Genomic DNA, 19229 nt, shown 5'->3' with positions numbered 1-19229 from the left:
GTTTACAAAGCACACACTTGGTGTATGAAAATACCAACTGATGCTTGCAGGGGGTTGCCTTGTCTTAAATTCAAGATTCATCTTAATTTTCAGCAAATCTAGGCTAGCTGCTACCTAACACTGTTTGCTCAAAACAAATAATCCAAAATAACTATCCTGCATTATAGGCTTCCTGCAACTGTTGTTTCTTATTAGTGATATACAATATGCTCTCAGCAGTAGAGAGAATCCCTCTACCAGAGACAGCATGCCCACAAGGAAAACATTCCAGAGGGAGAGCACATACTTTATGACCACTGGACAGAGTAATCCTACTAAGACAACAGCGGCAGTTTAGAAAACTGCAGCCCATCCCTGCTGCTCAAACAATTTTGCTGGGGGATTGTTGCCTCAGGAGTTGGAACAACAAGCAAGAACTTTGATCAGACATGTAAAATTCCTCAAGAACACTGCATGAGCGTGTATAAGCACTTTCAGACAGTTTTAGTCCCTTATCTCAGGGTCACCTTTCTCCCTTAAGACTTTAGATTAAGGCAAATGAGACTCTTTGGGGGTGTTCAAAAAGTTTAGTCAGATGCTTTAAGTATGAGAACTCTCCAGCTGCTTACATTATCATAGTAGACATACCCATTTGCTTGTCACAGAGGAGGCTGGGATTAAGTTAATTACATCTCACTTGAAGACAGGGAAGGAAAAATAAGGCTGGCTACTTTGTGGAGCTGTAGGGCACAAGCCCTTACCAAGGAAAATTTTATTATAACCATACCATCCTGACCTATAGGTACCCAAAGAGTACAACAGCATGTCAGAACTTGTTTTTATCTCCAAGTAATAACGTTTCAAGTATTCCAATATTTTCCCTAACCTCTAGGGATGTGAAAGTTAGCAGTCAGAGTTACATGTATGGGGAGCTGCCTGCCACCCTGCACAGCCAATAGCCACCTGATAGAGGCAGCAGCAGCCTGGGTAGCTGGCTTAAAAGCTGGCTCCCTGAGCACTGACTTACACGTGGCGGCAGACGGCTGAAAAAAAAAAAAAATCAGCAATTACACAGATGTGACAATATACTAATTCTAACATCCCTACTATCCCCACAGATGAAAACTTGAAGTTGCCTGGCAGCCACTCAAATTAGGGATGTCAACACGTAGTCAATGCAGGAGCCAGCTCCATCCCTGGGGTATCCTGTGTTGGCTATCTGGCTCCTCCCACGGTGAGCGAAGGGGAGGTTAGGACTTGAGCTGCTGGGGGGGGGGGGGAGGAAGAGGGGAGAACAACACTGCCCCACCTCTTGTTTCCTCTGATACAGAGGCTGGAGGAAAGAGGGCAAGGAGACAATGCCTGTCTAAGCCAGTTCCCCACAAACACCACATCTGTGGAACCTCCTGCCTCCTCCCGTAACAGAAGCAGCAGTGCAGGGTATTCCCCAGGAGTGGGGCCAAGAGCTCACTGGCTGCCGGCCACACCCACAGAGCCTATCAAATAATAGCATAACCCAAAGTTTATGTGGCTACATGTTTATTCAATCAACATCTCTAGTTCAAATTAGAGATGTTAACTATTGTGTTTGTGTAAATGTAACTGCTTGAATTTTTAGCAGTTATACATTTACATGCAGGGGAGCAGGCAGTACCTAGTGCTCTCGAGGTGCCAGCTTCTCTCTCCCCCCTCCCCACCATTGACTCTGTGGGAGGCAGGCAGCCCTAAGGAGCCAGCACACAAGGAGAGCCAGCTTAAAATCCAGCTCCCCACATATATCGACTTCTGCCTGCCCCTCCCCCCACTGCTGTCTGATAGAGGGGTCAGCAGTGTGAGGAGAGGGCAAGCAGCTCTGTGGGAGCCAATACACAAGGGGAAGCTGGCTTGAAAGCTGGTTTCCCACATTTACGGGCTCCTGCTTGACCTGCCACGTTTGTGGCAGCATGGGGTGGGGGGGGGGGGCAGCTCCCATCTCCACCCCCCCTTGCTGCCTCTGGTACAGTCATTAGGATAACTGATAAGCCTGGGCTTTTTGGTTAATTGTGCACTAACATCTCCTACTGTGCATCCGAGGTTTTCCAGTTTCCACTTGTTTCTGCTATATTGAGTTTTCCTTTGCCTTATCAGCCATGAGTTTAAAGCTAACTTGCTTCTTCTGGTGAGTCTTCCAGCCCTGACCTCTACCTTTGCCTTCTTTCTAAAGAGGAAGTTGTCCATTTTCAATAAGGAAGATATACATACAATAACCCTTTCAGTCTTTTACTGGTTTAGATGAACAAGCCCTCCTATGAAGTGTTTCCAGAGCAGTAGCACCAGGGGTGCACATATCTCTGGGGGTATGCAGAGGTCTTTCAGGAGGAATTCAGTTTCCCTAAATCAGTATTTCTCAACTGGAGGCTGTGACCCTCACGAGGGTTGCACTACAGCAGTGGTCTTCAACTTTCACACCCAAGATCACTTTAAGCGACAGAACAAGCCAAGATCTACCACCCCGCCCCTTCCTTGAAGCTCCGCCCTCTCTATTCTCCTCCTCTCCATCACTTGCTATCCCCCACCCTTATACTGCTGCTTCCCCCCCCCCCCCCCCAATTCTTCTGTAGGAAGAGGTTTTTCCAACATTTAGCCTGTCTAGACTGGACCAAATGTCAGAAAACCCCCTTTTTGGATGCCCCCTTATTCCTTGTGGAAAGAGGAATATAGAGGTGACCGAAAGATCATGTTTGCTCTTCCACTAAAAGAAGTGGAAGAACAAATGCATCCCTGGATGCAGAATAGTTTTTCTGGGATATCTCCGGAATCCAGAAAAACTCCTGCAGTCTAACCGTAACCTTGCTGAGTTGAGACAGGATGTGAAGGCTCTGGGGTGGGAAATGAGGAATTTCGGTGTGGGAAAGGGTGAGAGGTGCAAGCTCTGGGAGGAAATATGGATGCAGGAGAAGGTGGATAAGGGGACACTGGCTCGGGGAGAGGGCATCAAGCTGGGCAGTGTTGGGGTCAGATGTAGGGTTAGGGTACTAAGCAAGCCACAGACTTCTGGATGTGAGGGTTCGGGAATTTGGGTTGGGGTATGTGACGGGCTCAGAGCAGGGGGTTCCAGTGTAGGATAGGCTCAGATGTAGGGTCTGGGAGAAAGGAGAGCGCAGGAGTGTTATGATGCTGTGGCCAGAGGGGGGCTTGGCCCCAATTTGGGGTTTGTTGGCCAGGCTTCATTTTTAAATAAAATACTGTGTCAAACAAAAAGTTTCTGCATTGTCTTTATTTCTGAGAAGGGCAGGGAACCTGTCTTGAGTCAGGGGTCACTGACCCAAGAGAAGTCAGTTGGGGCCACACAAGTGAAATGGAAAAAAAAACCACCACCCCCCGCCCAAGCTTCACTAATGTGGCCCCAACTGTGTTGGTGGGAACAGGAGACATTGTACTGGGGAAGGATGCTAGTGGGTGCTTTGGCAGGGGACAGAGTTCTGTAGCTGGGGACAGGGCAGTGGGGACAGAGTTCAGAGAGTGGGGATGGGAATGGGGACAGTTCTGTAGCTGGGGAGAGGGAACTAGGCACTGGAGAGAGGAAATGGGGAAGTGGGAACAGGGGTTGAGGGAGGCAGTGGAGGCAGAGAGTCCCCTGCATCTGCCTCCTCCCCGGATTCTCCCCTCCATCCCCTGGGGAAGCCTCCAGGCCCAACTCTTACTCCCCCGGCACAAGGAAGCCCCACACGCACCTGCCCCGGGGGCTGACTCACTCCTCCTGTGCGGTGCAGGAAAGTCGCTGTGCTCCTCCTCTGGAGCCGATGCTCCCTCCCACAGTACTCCCGGCAGAGCAGCTAGCGCACTTCCAGAATCGCCGGAAATGGCGCTAAGCTGCGGGACTTCTATCCATCCCCGGGAAACCAGTACTACCTCCATTTTCAGTTGAGGTAGGTAGTGGGGTTTCTCGGGAGGGAATGGGGGGGGCGCCGGGCAGGATGCCTCATGATCGACTGGTTGAGGCCTCACAATCGACCAGTCAATCACGATCGACTTGTTGGTGACCACGGCACTACAGGGTGGGGGGAAAAGGAGAGATCGCAAGTGCAGGGCTGGCAATAGATGGCAACAAGGCACAGGGAGCCCTGAAAGGCTAAGTTAAATACTTCAGCTCTGGGAAGCATGTCTCTGGCTTCAATCCTGCCATCGCCACAAGAGTCATAAGTTTAAAAAAAACGACACCACAAGTTCAGGTACCACAGAGTACAAATCCAAAATAAATTGCTTGGAATATTAATATTGTAAATAGGATGCGAGAATGCAAGCACTTTTTCAACAAGTGTGTCTGACACGTTTGTATTTTTATGTCTAACTTCGTAAGCAAGGTTTTAAGTGAGGTGACACTTGGGGCACATAAGACAAATTTTAGGCCTCGGAAGAGGTACAGACCTCTGGAAAGGTTGAGAACCACTGCTCTAGAGCACTTACCATAAATATGAGTGCTTTCCCCACATTCTGTCACTCCTGTTATATTTCCTTTATCCTGAAAACTGGTTAAAGCAGGGGTTCCCAAACTTTGACACAGGGAGCAGTAAATCCATTCACGAGCTTTTGGAGGACTGGTAACATTCATCTGCATATTCATTAAGCAAATGATGAATATTCAACTAAGTTGTTTCTGGTCCTCCCAAACCCCCAGTGCCAGCTTTAGCAAAGCTTTTGATACAGTCACCCAGAATATTCTTGCCAGCAAATTAAAGGAATATAGATTGGATAAATGGACTGTAAGATGGATAGAAAGCTGGCCAGACCAGGTTTCCCAGACTTTTTAACTTTAGTTGGTACCCATTTTTTTCAATAATTTTTTTTGCAGACCAAAAATATAAACGCATATACAAAAATTAAAAATGAATAAATTTTCAGTGTTTCACCCAGCTGCACACTCTGCCTGGGCCAGGGCTTGGGGGACCTGGTGCCACATGGGCACTTCAGGAGGCGGGAGCAAGAGCAGATTGGGGATAGAGTATCTGGCCAGGAGGGGGGGTACAAGGAAGGGTAGGGTTGGCAGGTGTCCAGTTTTGTACCAGACAGTCTGGTATTTGAGGGTTCTGTCTGGGAAACATAAAATGTCCAGTATTTTCTAATTAGGTAAGTTTTATTATTATTAGGTGTATCGGTCTGTGGCTGCGAACTGCTTAGCTGGTAGATGTGCTCATGCTGCGCGAGCGTGTCTACCAGCCAGGCAGTTCGCAACTACTTGAGGGAGGTTATGGGGGGGGGGGGTGCAAAATGGAATCCCCAGGTCAGTCTCTCTTCCCACCAGCTGATTTGCTCCCCCCCCCCCCCCCCCCCCCCCGATCTCCCCAGTCCAGCCCTGCTGCCCCCGTTCAGCCCTGCTTCCGAAGGCTGATTCTCCCGTCGTCCTCCTCCCGATCTCCTGCCACCCGCTCACCACGCTCTCCACCAGACAGCCCCACTGCCCCCAACCCTTCTTCCCGATAGTGTGTGGGGGAAACGGGCTCTCGCACCTCCCCCAAGCCTGCCCCGCCCCGCTCCCCTCCCGGCAGCCATGCTGAGGCCTGGTATTCCTCCCCCCCCCCCGCGGCCCATTGTTTGGGAAATGCTGGGTTAAAGTATGAGACCTGTTCTTTTACTAGTCTGAAATGCAAGCGCTGTTCATAAGTAGCAGACTCCAAATACAAAAGAATGGGAAGGGATTCATCTTAAGCAGAAGAGGTAGTAGCAAATTTTCTGACAGGCAGCACACGCCCTGCAATTTCATGCTCCCCTCCTTATAAAGCAGTGGCTCTCAAAGTATGGTCCACGGCTTGAGCTCAGCCCGCCCCCCGCCCCCCCCACAGTGGGGAGCCAGCACTAGAGGGTGTACAGGTGGCAGGGGGTGAAAAAAAGCCGCAGCCTTCCCTACCTGACCAACTCACAGAGATAGGCAGAGCAAGTGGCTCCCTTCCCCTTTGCTGGGGGAAAACAGCAGTGCAATGATGTGGTATCTGGAGGCTGCTCCTGCACTGTTCCTCTTGACCAGACACCCTACCCCCAGCCTGCTCCTGCACCCTACCTCCCATACAGACCTCGCACTCACACCTCCTCCTGCACCTCCATCCCTCTCACTTGCAGCCCTATCCCACACACTGAACCCCCCATTTTGGCCCAACCCCAAAGCGATGGGGAGGGGTTCCTCAAAACCCACTAACCCTGGAACGCCAGAAGAGTAAATCTGGCTTACAGGAAGCCCTGAACTAAGGATGTTAAATTTAGATTAATGGGCTAATCAAATAGTTGATAAGGGCGCCTCTGCCTCTGAAGTATAGCAACAATCCCAGGGCTTTTTCCACACTTAAAAGGCACAAGCACTGCGGGGAGCACAGGGCCAGTGGGGGGACTCAAGCAGACTCCTGCTGGTCCCATGCTTCCCGTGGCATTTCAAAGCAACGCTGCATGGAGCCCAGGGTCAGCTGGTGAGTGCCCAGCTAACCCTGGGCTCCACATGGCGCTGCTGCTTTAAAATGCTGCAGGCAGCCCAGGGCCAGCTGGGGACCTGGGCTGCATGCATTGTTTCAAAGCTGCAGCACCAGGTGGAGCTCAGGGTCTGGCCCTGGGCTCCACACAGCACTGTCGCTTTGAAGCACCCCCCACTTGCTACCTCTTTCCAGGGGGGAGAAAGGAGGGAGTGACTAGTGTGTTGATTATCCAATAAGCATTTGCTTATCAGCTAGTCATTCACCTCCCTGTCTCTTCCCCTCCCTCACACCGGTTGAAGTGTCTTAGCTGGAGCCATATCAATGAGAGTTGGGGATTTGCAGAGGTGGGTTGGAGGGGGTTCTTACTTGTGTGACCCACCCCCCCCATAGATTTTTCTCTGGATCAATGGCCCTGACCAAAAAGGTTCTCCACCCCTGCCATAAATGAAGAAAACATGGGAACCTTTTGTGTTTGACATAAAATTAAATATTTTACTTTATTTAAAATAAAGTTTGATAAACGTGAGAAAGTTAATCTGTTGAATTTAAATAAGTATTTCCTTTCTTACTGGTTAAATTAAACCCTTTTCCCTAGCTGCAGCACTAGCAAAAATGGCTTGGGTGTAAGTATGTAATTAATGGTGAGTTTCCATTAGCAACTGGTGATTCATTGAAAGGTTTGCATTGAGCCAGGTGGGCCACAGGCCAAAAAGTTTGAGAACCACTGCTATAAAGGCATAATTTGGAAAAATATCATGTACTAGACGAAGTTCCACTGATGAAAAAAATAGAACTAAGTATGAGCATTCGCATTCTCATTCCTCAATCAAAGAGCAATAGCCTTCCTGCATGGGCCACAATAAATTTACCCTGTCCACCACACTTAAGGAGAAGCTAAAGTCTACATGATGAATCTCCACCAGTACCTAATCAAGCAAAAATACTGACAAATTACTCTTTTTCTAAAGTAGATGCAGTAGACATACCACCATATTTTACCAATCAAAAATATCAGTTTGACATGCATATTGGTTTTTTACACCCATATCCAAGAATTAGAGTCCATCCTGTCAATCATATTTCCACTTTTTCTCCCCTTGTATTTTACATGGAAGTTACCTTTAAGTGGAAGAGGAGAGAACTAGACAGTTGTGGTTGATGCCACATTTCCAGATTTAATATTTAAAAATAATCTTTAAGTCAATGGAATTCCTGAACAACTTCATTTTTAGGTGGCTGAATCATTACCATTACACATGACTGTCAATATTAAGAGTGTGTTAGGGATGTAATAGTGTAGTCGATTAACCGATAAGCAAAAGCTCATAGCTTAATGCTACAGACTACATGCATTCCTCCCCGCACCCGCCCAGTACATTTTTTAACAAGCTGGCCAGCAACCTGGCTCAGGCTGGGTCCAGGACCTACCCCTGCAGCAGCTCTGCATTTAAAGTGTATTAGGAGCCAGGTGAGCAGGCAGCGCAGCTGAGTCCCAGCTCACGCTGTGTCTGGGTGCTCAGACACACACATCCCAACAGGGGCTGATGCCTCTATATCAGAGGCAGCAGTGCGGGGCAACAGGCAACCAGTCTGCGAGGGGAGCTGGTTTTTAAACTGGCTCCCCTCATGAGCCAGCTCTTGCCTGGCACTCCATGCTACTGCCTCCAATACAGAGGCAGCAATGTGAGTGTCAGGGGGCTCCTTGGGGACTACAGAATAGTCAAATAACCAATAAGAATTCATGAGGTTCTCTCAACTATTCAATTGACATCCCTAGTGTGTGTGTGCATGCATGCATGAATGCGCATGCATTTCATATTGCCTTACATACAGTATCTTATACAGAAGAATTTGAGCTAATAATTTAAGACTTTTGAATCAAATTAAATAGAGCAGATGAAGTTTTTATTGCATGCTAAAGTGTTAAAAAACCCTATGACATGCTAATGTTAACATTCATATTGTAGTATCATATAAAGGCAATGGCCAGGTTGGCAACGCATTTTGCAAGGCATTCTACACATAGAACAAGAGACCCTGCTCAATAGTTCACCATGAAAAAGCAAGGGCTTTTTGGCTGTGAAGTTCACCTGGTAAACCATATTCTGTAGATAGTTACCTGTTACATTTTGGGAGACGGGTGTTAACAAGTAACTGTTGTAGTGGTTTAATCTCACACTCAAATGTAACTAAAATTACTACTACAGTCTTGCTCTAAATATCAGATCAGTCATTCTAGTTCACTTCTACTCAAAATGGCACCAAGTACACAACTAAAATCACTCCAACTGGCAAACGCAGCCACCCTAAGACACAGCCAGCATTCTAACTGTAAAGCATCCTGCATATCAAGGTTGGTCAAAAGACAGCATAATTCAAGTATACAGGTGGAGGTTAAGTATACAAGCATTCATGGAGGTTAGGTCTATCAATGGCTATTATCCAGGACAGGTAGAAGTGGTGTCCCTAGCCTCTGTTTCTCTGGAGGTGGGTGACAGGGGAGGGATCATGTGATGATTACCTCTGGGGCATCTGGTATAGGCCATTGTCAGTAGACAGGATACTGGGCTAAATGGATCTTTGGTCTGACTCAGTAGGGTCATTCTTATGTTCTAGGTGAAGATGCAGGGTACATTTAAAGGAAGTTAAGGTATTCTACATTGTGACATCACTAAATCCCTTTACAGCTAATGGAACCACAAAAATACATTTTACTTAAGAATAGACAGAAATTTGCAATCTTGACTAACACGAAACAACTCATGCCTGAATGCAAAAAGGTGCTTTACTTAAAAAAAAAAAAAAAAATCAAAATTAGAACCTGCCTTACAACTTTAAATATCTTAAACTACATCACATGGACTTCCTGCCAAGATGGATCAATAAAACTATAGTTTTTGAGGAGCAGCAAGATTCATGGTGCTCCTAATCATGACAAACATTTCGAAACTTGCTAAATTTTTCATCATATACTATTGTCCTCTGTTACAGATTGAAGTCACAGCAACAAGAGATTTAAAGGGAAAGTGTGCATGAAAGGAATAAACCATAATTACATGTGGGCATAGAGATTAACACAAACCTCTAGTTAATGTACTCCTAATTTGTCAGGACACACCCACTGGTAATAACTTCCAGGGCAGACACTGCAATTGCACATGGCTACATACAGTTTGCATTACTGAATACCGCTCCAAGATAGATTGTGAGTTTCCACATCCTTTTGCACCAGAAGACTGAATTAGTCTTACTGAACAGTTTCTCAGACCAAAAAAAACTGAAGATGCAAGGTCACCTCAAGCTGGCACAGAGCTAGATTGATTGCCAGCTAAAACAACGCTGCTGAAGGCAATACTATACTATTACAGCTTTATCTCAGCCCTCAGGAATTACTGAAAATGAACACAAGGAAATATTTTCTTTAACTCACATGCGAACAGCTGTATTACATGTTTATTTGTAATTTAAAGCATTAAGCACATTGATTAACATTCACACAGAAGTCCGGATCAACCTTCAATGCAATCTTGCATCCTTTCAGATTAAGTATTGCATTTACAACAAGAGCATGGTCAATTTTACATTCATTCAGGTGAATTCAGAAATCTTTCAGAAAATTTTCACACCAGTTTCTAAACCTTAAAGTTTAGCTGTTAGAGAGCCTCTTCGCTAAGAAAACCTAAGGCTGTCCTGTAACAATATAGGCCTACTGCAGAAAGAATTCTGAGTAACTCTTAATTTTTCTTTAAGTCCTATATCAACCATAAAAATGTGCCTATACCTCCAGCAGGTCCATGCTTGGATTTCACCCTGTCATATAGATTCCTAAAAATTACATAATCCTGGGCAAAAGAAAGATTCAGAAGGCTACTCGTATGCAAGAGTCTTGAGTATGAGCCAAGCGTAAGTAATTCAAGTCTAACAAGAAGGTTAGAGGTAGCAAAACTCAAGAACAAACTAGGCACACTGTTCATCTCCCAGAAACTCAGCATATTGAAAAAGTCACGAGACAGTCACCTCCCACAGAGTGGTGTCCAAACAGTACCCGAAATATTTTAGACACAAGCAACTTAATATCTACATTTTCAAACAGTTAACCATGCAGGCATGCACATTCATGTTCTCACCTGGAAATAGTTTGGAAGAGAATTATCCTATGAAATAGGGTTTATTGCATCATTTAATAAGGCATTTTTAAAACAAGATCAATAAAATATTGCTTCATGCTTTCTCATTGCCTCCTACCAGTCAGACAGTGAGCATTTGGATTATCAGTATGCCTGAGTGCTTTATAAATGTGTCTCACACACAAATGTTCAAACAATTAAAGTGCTAGTTGCTCCTTACTACAGACTTAACACAAGACCTTCACTTCCTGGCATTTTTCATATCAGGGAAACAAATGCTTAGGAGGACATATGGGGCATGTTTACACTGCAATTAAAAACTCAGACTCGCAGAGCTAAAGGTCTGTTCAAGTGCAGTGCAGACACTGGTATGCAGCCCAGATTTTGTAAATATCCCATCTTGGTGTGGGAGAGTTCAAGTTTTTAAATTGCAATGCAATCCCCCCCCCCCCCCAAAAAAGTATGAAGCCTCCAAAGTGAAGATATATGTACAGCACCTTCCAGTGCTACCTTATGGATAAATATTTTCCTGAACTTTTCATTATTTCAGAGTCACTTTACAACATAGGTTTAAAGCTGTGATAATACACAGACTTGTTTTCTTTAGTCCATTTTAAGGAAGCCAATCAGAAGACATCTAGAAAAGAAATACTGTACATTTTCAACAGCCACACCCTCTCCAAGAATAAAGAGGTCAAGTTGACAAGGGTCTAGCTCCGTAGTGTCCAACACACTAGCCACATGTGGCTATTTGGCCAGGTGAGTGTGGCTAGTTAGCTATAGTAGTAGCCATTAACAGTAGTAGTTATTGTTTTCAAAACAAGTTGGACACCACAGGTCTAGCTACTTAAGTCTTAGAGCAGTAGACATGTTGTTTTTAAAGTTACAGACTAACAAGTTGTCCCATGGCTCCTTAGAGACCAACAAATACATAGGATTATGAACTGAAAATTTACAACATCAGATCTCGGCAAGACAAGTTAAACATTGAGAGAGAACACTACATAAGGCATTCAACCTTGTCTGCACTCTTCAGACTGGCTATGACCCATACATTTCATAGCTATTTATCTGGCACCATTCATGATTCTACACCAATTTTCAAGAAAACTAATGAAAATCTTAGGCAGGCACTACAGAAAAAAAATCTCTTTTCTACAAAATATACATATCTGTTGAAGTAATGCTCAAGAAAAACAGGCCACCCTAACTAGCCTCTATTGATGTGAAGTTTCAATGAGAAGGTAAACTGTACAATTTACTACAGACATAGCTTCAGAGGCAGTTTCACATGGCCAGAATTCCCAGCTCAGTAGTATCATGTGCTTATTAGGGCTATTAGCATTATCCTGCACAATTTCAAAATACTTAATTACTAAAGTAGCTCCACTTTCATGTATTAATTTTCTTCCAATTGGTACCTCTCAACATACCACATAGTAGAAATATTTGCTTATCTCAGCTAAGCTTAACATTTGAATGCCCCAACTCTAGCAACTCTGAGCATATGAGTCAATACAAAGCTGTACCAAGGTTTGCTTTCACTGGAGTGCCACAACCAAATTAATCATAGTTACCTGGTGATTAAGTTATAAATTATTCTTTATACAAGTGGTAACTAATCAGAGGGGTTTCACCTCTTAAAACAAATAACTCGGAAGTCACCTATGCTGATTTAAAAAAAAAAAAAAAAAAAAGAGTTAAGGATGTGAGTTTCAATTTCAGAATCATGGTTCATAAAACTCCACACCTCTATGCAAATTACTCTGTACCTTCTTTACAGAGAAGGGCAGGGCGTCATGGCTTGCTGATTCGGATTCCTTCTAGAATAACACCCATTCAGCTTCGACTCTCAAACCCGTCAGTTTAGGTAAGACAGGCCTGTTAAATAGTCTCCTCCGCAAAAGCCCTTAGCCCAGGCTTGGGGCGGCAAGGACAGAGAGACCCACTAACAGGAAGCACTGCAGAGCCGCACAAAGGTGATTCAGCAGCAGGTCCGGGATGGAAGAGGACACTAGTAGCCATTGTGAGAACTGCCTCCTTCCCCTGACCAGGGCACACGGTTACCATCACACTACAGCCTACTCCACAGCACAAGCTCCTGCCTTAAGGCGCATGTCACACCGCCGGGAGGCAGCTCAGGACAGGAGCGCGGATAAGCTCGCGGGGGTGCGCCTCACCCCCAAGGGCCGGGGGGAGGGGAGGGACGCCAGTGTTTGTGTCTGCCCCAGGCGCAGGCCGGCGGGTAAGAAAGCGGGAGGGTGTCCCGGTGGCGGGTGCTGGATCGGGGCAGGAAAGCCTCGCGCTCTCGGCGCACTGGCAAGCTGCATCTCGCCCCGCCACTCCCTCCCCGCGGCGGAGCCAGGCGAATGAGGAAGTCTGGGTCGCAGGGCGGAAGCCAAGCCCGTTGCAAGCGCCTTGCCGCGGGACTGTCAGCCCGTGACTCAGGGCGGGAGCCCTGACAGCTGCCAAACGGTCCCTTCGCCCGCCCGTTACTCTCGCGCGCTGGGGGGGGGGGAGGGGGGAGTGAACCCGCGCGAGCGGCACAACCCCCCACCCGCGCGCCGGCAGGGAACGCCCGCGGCACAGCGCCACCGCGGCGGAAAGGCGCGGGCACGTGCTTCGCTGCCCCCCGGCCCAGGGCTCGCCCTGCACGGGACGCGGAGGGGGCACCTCCGTGACCCTGACCTAGGCGCTGCGCCCGGGGCGGAGAGAGGAGACGGCAGGTAACGGCTGCGCTGCCAGGCCGGGCGAAGCCGGGGGCGAGACAAACGGCTCCCAGGCACCGGATCCGAACCGCCCGACCGCCCCAACCCACTCGCAAAGCCGCTAGCGCCAGCCCGAGAGCCGAGCGCTGCGTTCCTCGTCCGCGCCCCCGCACCTCACCTGAGTCCAGCCAAAGCCTGCGAGAAGCCGCGGCGCCTGCTCCTGGCGCTGAGAGACTGATCCTCGGGGCCGGCTCCTTGCACGGACTCGCCGCTCTGCTCCGGCTTCAACGCCTCTAAACTCCCCGGCACTGCGAGGTTTCAAGCCGGGGGGGAGCGGCCGCGGCCAAGCAAAAGCCCCGCCCCGTTTCCCTATCGCCCACCAATAGAAACACCGCTTGCTCCTGATTGACTTCGACCGCAGCCAACAGCGGCTGAGGAGGCGGGGCAAGTGGCGCTAGGAAGAGGGCGTGGCGTTCTAAGCTCCGCCGCTAACGCTCGAGAACAAGCATCACTCCGCCCCCAAAGAGCCCAGGCCAATGGACGCTGAGTCAGGGAGGATGGTAGATTGACATGATGGCCAGCCAATAAGAACTAGAATAGGCCGCGTTTTGTCAGGCTGGCCCTGCCAGAGTCAGATGAGGTAATTGGCGGGGGCGGGAGAGGGGACGACAACTTTGTGGGGGTGGTAGAGGCTTCCCATGCGTGCCCCACATTCACCTCACTCCAGTGATGTCCAGCCACACTCCCACAATCATAGCTCAGCCTCTAGGTGGGTGGTGCCTGGCCTTGCCCAAAGCCATTCATCCCATATGCCTTGCCCCAGTCTGGCACCTCCTCCACCAGAGGCAGTCAGGAAATCCCTGGGGCAGGTGCTACTGGGCCCATCCTGGTGTCACCTTTTCATTCCTGTACATGCGAAACCATAGGCAACAATTTTCTTTGCTTGCTGAAATTTCAACAGCTGAGGTGACCACAGAAGAGGATGAGGTCATAGTCAAGATTAGAAGAGAGAAAGACTAAATCATGGCTAAGACTTTCAGAAGTCAGTGGCAGTGAAATGTGAGCAATGTTGCAGAAGTGTTGATAGGAAGCTTGACCTATTTATTAGTAGGTTTATGATTACTGAAGAAATGGGTCTACATGTTTTGTAGTCTTTAAGGTGCTGCTAGACTGTTTGTTGTTTTTTACATTTTCCCAGTTACAGACTAACTCTGCTGCCCCTCTGAAGCTTTTGTACTATATAAGTATCAGGCTTTTTTCAGGTAAATAAAAATGCAAGGTACCACCCACGTGGAGCCTCTCACACAAGCGTTATGGGGTAAACAATGTCATGGGCATAGACAATGTAACAGAAAGGTTGAGAGTAATGCTAAGCTGATCAACCGAAAAGGCAAATGAGAGGCTTAAGCTGAAAAAAAAAATGAAGAAATGAAAATGTGTTTGAACAAGCATTTCTTGCCCAAGAGAAGCACTTCTGTCTTAGATTTATCTGAAGGAAGTTGGAACAAAGTTACAAGTTTATTTGATCAAGACACAAAAGGTGGAGTAGGAGAAGTCGCTAAAGGTGGTGAAAGATACATATGGCTAAGTAACAGGGAGGTAAAAGATACAGATGAGTGAAAAGAATTCTGGTGGAAAAGACTAAGAGGGCTGCAAATTTAACTGTGTGGGACTCCATACAGGACAGATCTTGGCCTTGAAAATGAGCTATCACCAAAGACAGAATGCAGGAGAGACAGGACAAGAGGGAACCAGGGACACCTGCATAATCAACAGTATTGATATGGATAAAATGATGGAATGGCCCATTATATCCAAAGATACATTTAGGAAAGAGAAAGACATCAGCGGCATCATAAAACAAGTCTGCATATTACTGGAGAGTAGTTAACATAAGAATTGCCATAGGGTATGTCTACACTACCCCGCTAGTTCGAACTAGCGGGGTAATGTAGGCATACCGCACTTGCAAATGAAGCCCGGGCTTCTCTTTAAACTAGAGGTTACTTGACTATTTAATTAACCAATATTTAACATCCCTCATCCTGTGTTCCAACAGTGGCCACTATCAGGTGCCTCAGAGGGAATAAACAGAACAGGTAGTCATCAAATGATCCATCCCCATCACCTATTCCCAATTTCTGGCAAACAGAGGCTAAGGACATCATCCCTGCCCATCCTGGCTCATAGGCACTGATGGACCTATCTTCCATGAACTTATCTTGGGGGGTTTTTTAACCCTGTTATAGATTTGGCCTTCACAACATCCTCTGGCAAGGTGTTCCACAATTTGGCTGTGTGTTGGATGAAAAAATACTTTTGTTTGTTTTAAACCTGCTGCCTATAAATTTCATTTGGTGATGCCTAGTCCTTGTATTATGAGAAGAAATAAATAATACTTCCTTATTTACTTTCTTTATACCAGCCATGGTTTTATAGACCTTTGTCTTATCCTATCTTAGTCATCTGTTTTCCAAACTGAAAAGTCTCAGTCTTGTCAACTGCTCCTCATATGGAAGCCATTCAATACTAGAGATGTGAAGGACTAGTCAACTATCCAATAAGCAAATGTTTATCAGATATTCAACAAGCTAGACGACTAGTCACTTCCCCCTCCTCTTACTGCCTGACACTAGGCTCCCTATAGCATTTAAAAGCTGCAGTGCATCATGGAGCCTGGGGTCAGCAGGGGAGTCCTCAGCTGACCCTAGGTTCTACACTGTGCTTTTGCCTTTGAAGTGTAGCAACATCCCTAGGTCTGCTGCTACACTTCAAAGGCAGAGGCACCTTATCAACTAATCAAATAGTCGATGCAAAATGCATTGACTATTCGATTAGTCAATTATTCACAATTTAACATCCCTATTCAATACCCCTAATAATTTTTGTTGCCCTTTTCGGAACCTTTTCCAATTCCAAGATATCCTTTCTGAGATGGAGTGACCACATCTGCATGCAGTATTGAAGATGTGAGCCTACCATGGATTTTTATAGACAATATGATATTTTTCTGTCATTTTATCTCTCTCTTCCTTAATGATTCCCAACATTTTGTTTGCTTTTTTGACTGCTGCTACACATTGGCTATTTTCAGAGAACTATCTACAACGACTCCAAGATCTGTTTCTTGAGTGGTAACAGGACCAGGTAATTTAAGCCCTATTATCTTGTATGTATAACTGGGATTATGTTTTCTTATGTGCATTACTTTGTATTTATCAATATTTAATTTTATTTGCCATTTGGTTGCCAAGTTATCCAGTTTTGTGAGATCCCTTTGTAACTCTTTGCAGTCATCTTTGGACCTAACTATTTTGAGTAGTTTTTCTATCATCTTCAAATTTTGCCACCTCACTGTTTACTCCCTTTTCAAATAATTTGTGAATATGTTGAATATGACTGGCCCTATTACAGATCAGTTTAAATTCTGTGGCTGGAGTGATACTGGGATTGAAAATGGTCAAAGATACCAGTGTGCAGTAGGCTATTAAAACATGATAGGAATATGCTCTCTCAACCACTTGGCTGAGGAAGAAAAGACAAGTGGCTGTTTGGTCCCACGGGATACTGATGCCACTGAGGCCGGCCTGGAGGCAGGCCCTAGGCCTGGTGACAAGCACATGAGGTCCAGAAGAGCCACTGCCACTTCAACTGGGGAGGTCATGATGCCTATGGCATGATCGGTGGTGCGTTGCTCCAGCATCACTTCTGAGGTCTGGAGCGATGTGTGCGCCTTCTGGAGGCATAAGATTCTGCCTTCAAATTAGATGTGTATTCTGACGTGGACCAGGGTGGGGTAGAAGCCAACAGTGCCAGGGATCAGTGCCACAGCGAGGAGGAGTGATGCCTCCTCCTTCTTGGTTTCTCTTGATGCTGGGCACTATCAGTGCTATGGAAGCTGGGTGTGTTTGTGCCACCGTAGACACTGATAATGATGCCATGGCAGTCGGTGCTGATATTGGTGCTGTGATAGCTGGTGCTGCACTTGGTGCTGAGCCACACACTGTTACCTCAGAGGGCTGCCATACCAAGTGCTGGTGTGAGGCTCTGGAACTGTATCATCTTCATCAAGTCCTAAGCCACCTCAAAGGTTTCCCACATGGAAGGGAGGTCTGAGTATTCCTCCCCCGACTTCCTCCAGCACCACTCGCTGGGGACTCGATGGCCTTCTGGGAATGGCTGGAGTCGACGGCTGTGTGGTGTGTAAGACAGACTTAAAGTGTCCCAAGGGAGGATGCACCCAACTGGTGTGCCATGCTGGTGAGCAGCCTCTGTTTTTCCTTTTCTTCTTTTGTGGCACCTGCGATGGAGAGTAGCATAATATGCTGGTACTGGACCTCAGTGCTAGGGACTGGTCCTGGTGCTCCCTGGTAGCATCCTTTTTTGGTACTGAGAGGTCCCATACCATGCTACATTCTGAGGCTGCCCGAGTTGTCTTTAGTGTCATGTCAGGGAGTTCACACCCCAGTGTGCCTCAGTGCCCCCTGACTGTCCTCATATAGCCCCTCAGGGCAAGTTACAGTCTGTATGGGTTGCTCAGGCATCAGGGTTGTCTCAACTGCCCTGCTTACCTAGGCTGCATCAAGGTCCGCCTCCAAACCAGGGCTTTGCCTCCAACCCCTAGCCAGGGGAGTCTTGGCTGGCCCTCCTCCAGCTATTGCTGGCTATCCCCAGCTTGTCTCCCTCCAAGGCGCTCCTGTCTCCTCTGCAGTCAGCTCTCCACTAGCTTCCCCCTCAAGCAACCTGTGCTTCTCTATAGATATACCTCCCAGCTGGGCTCCCACTCACCCTAATGGGTTCAGCTGGCTACTACAAGCCACTAGTGCTGTGCTGGATCCTTGTCAGCTGGGCTCTCACTCACCCTAATGGGTTCAGCTGGCTTCTACAAGCCACTCGTGCTGCCCTTGTTGCTTGCCAGCTGGGCTTTCCCTAGCCCCAAATAGCTCCAGCTGGCCTCTTTCTTTCTAGCCCTGGCTCCAGGCCTGAGTCCTGGTCTTAAAGGGCCAGTGCAGGGCAGGCGCTCTGTCACATGCCACTTCTGGGTGAAGTGCTGCCTCCATGATGCTCCAAGAGCTTCAACTGGGAGCCTCTCTCCTTTTCCTTGGAGGCTTGAACACTCTGCAGATTTTGCACTTATCTGCCTGATGGCCCTTCCTGAGGCACTTAAGGCAGGAGTTGTGCGGATCACCAATGGCGTAGGCTTCAGGCACTTCTCACAGGGTTTAAAGCCCTGGTACTGAGGCATACACCAGTCCAGAGGAAAGAAGGATGGGGGAGATTCCCCAAACCACAAGCTAACTCTAACAACAGCAGAGAAAACTAAGTACAGAAATATTGGGAAAGGCCGCTAGGAAGGCACTTGCAGAACGCAAGAGTGAGCTGCTCCAACAACTGTCACAGGCGGTAAGAAGGAACAGAGGGAGCCAGGGGTCAGCAGGGACCTAAATCCATGAACATGAAGGAGCCACTCCAGGTTGTGTGACCGATTCAACAGGTACTGCTGGAGGAAAAACCTTTTAGTGCACTCACCTAAATGAAATGTACATGAATAATCACTGGAAGAAATAAATACCCTTCTTCCTTTCCTTGTGTACACAAAACCTTTCCAGCTCTGATTTCTCTCTAAGCTTGAGCTTCGTTTTGCTTGAATGAATTGGACACCAGCTCTGGCAGCACACTATGCTGGGTAAGGATGTGAATGGTTAACCAGTTAGGTAAGCCTCACCCTTAATGAGTAATGTTTACCAGTTCCGGTTAACTAGTGGGGGCTGGAGTCGGTAGGGGGCAGTCCAGCCTGGCCAGAGCAGTCCTTGTCAGTGGTGGGTGCCCATTTAATGCCCCTCTTTAATTGGTTAACTGGTTAATCAATGAAACTAGATTTTACATCCCTAATACTGGGTGGCTGTGTCTAGACTGGCAAGTTTTTCCGCAAAAGCAGCTGCTTTTGCAGAAAAACTTGCCAGCTGTCTACACTGGCC

The 19229-nt window shown here is 47.2% G+C and overlaps 1 protein-coding gene across 2 annotated transcripts in view; it reads right to left on the bottom strand.

Annotated features, from left to right (window-relative positions):
- MYH9 (myosin heavy chain 9) overlaps positions 1-13586 on the bottom strand; it is a 99137-nt gene extending 85551 nt beyond the window's left edge. The window contains exon 1 of one of the 2 annotated variants that reach the window (XM_075937802.2): positions 13430-13586. The gene's annotated coding sequence lies outside the window, so the exon portion shown is untranslated. Of the gene's footprint in view, positions 1-12315; positions 13003-13429 lie in introns of those variants that run through there. The other variant, XM_075937811.2, reaches the window with a different exon arrangement.
- Between the last annotated feature and the right edge of the window lie 5643 nt (positions 13587-19229).

The sequence above is a fragment of the Pelodiscus sinensis genome, chromosome 1, assembly GCF_052426305.1.
Source record: "Pelodiscus sinensis isolate ZL-2025 chromosome 1, ASM5242630v1, whole genome shotgun sequence".
NCBI lineage: Eukaryota > Metazoa > Chordata > Testudines > Trionychidae > Pelodiscus > Pelodiscus sinensis.
The sequence above is the reverse complement of the archived record's forward strand: the minus strand, read 5'-3'. Positions and strand labels throughout refer to the sequence as shown.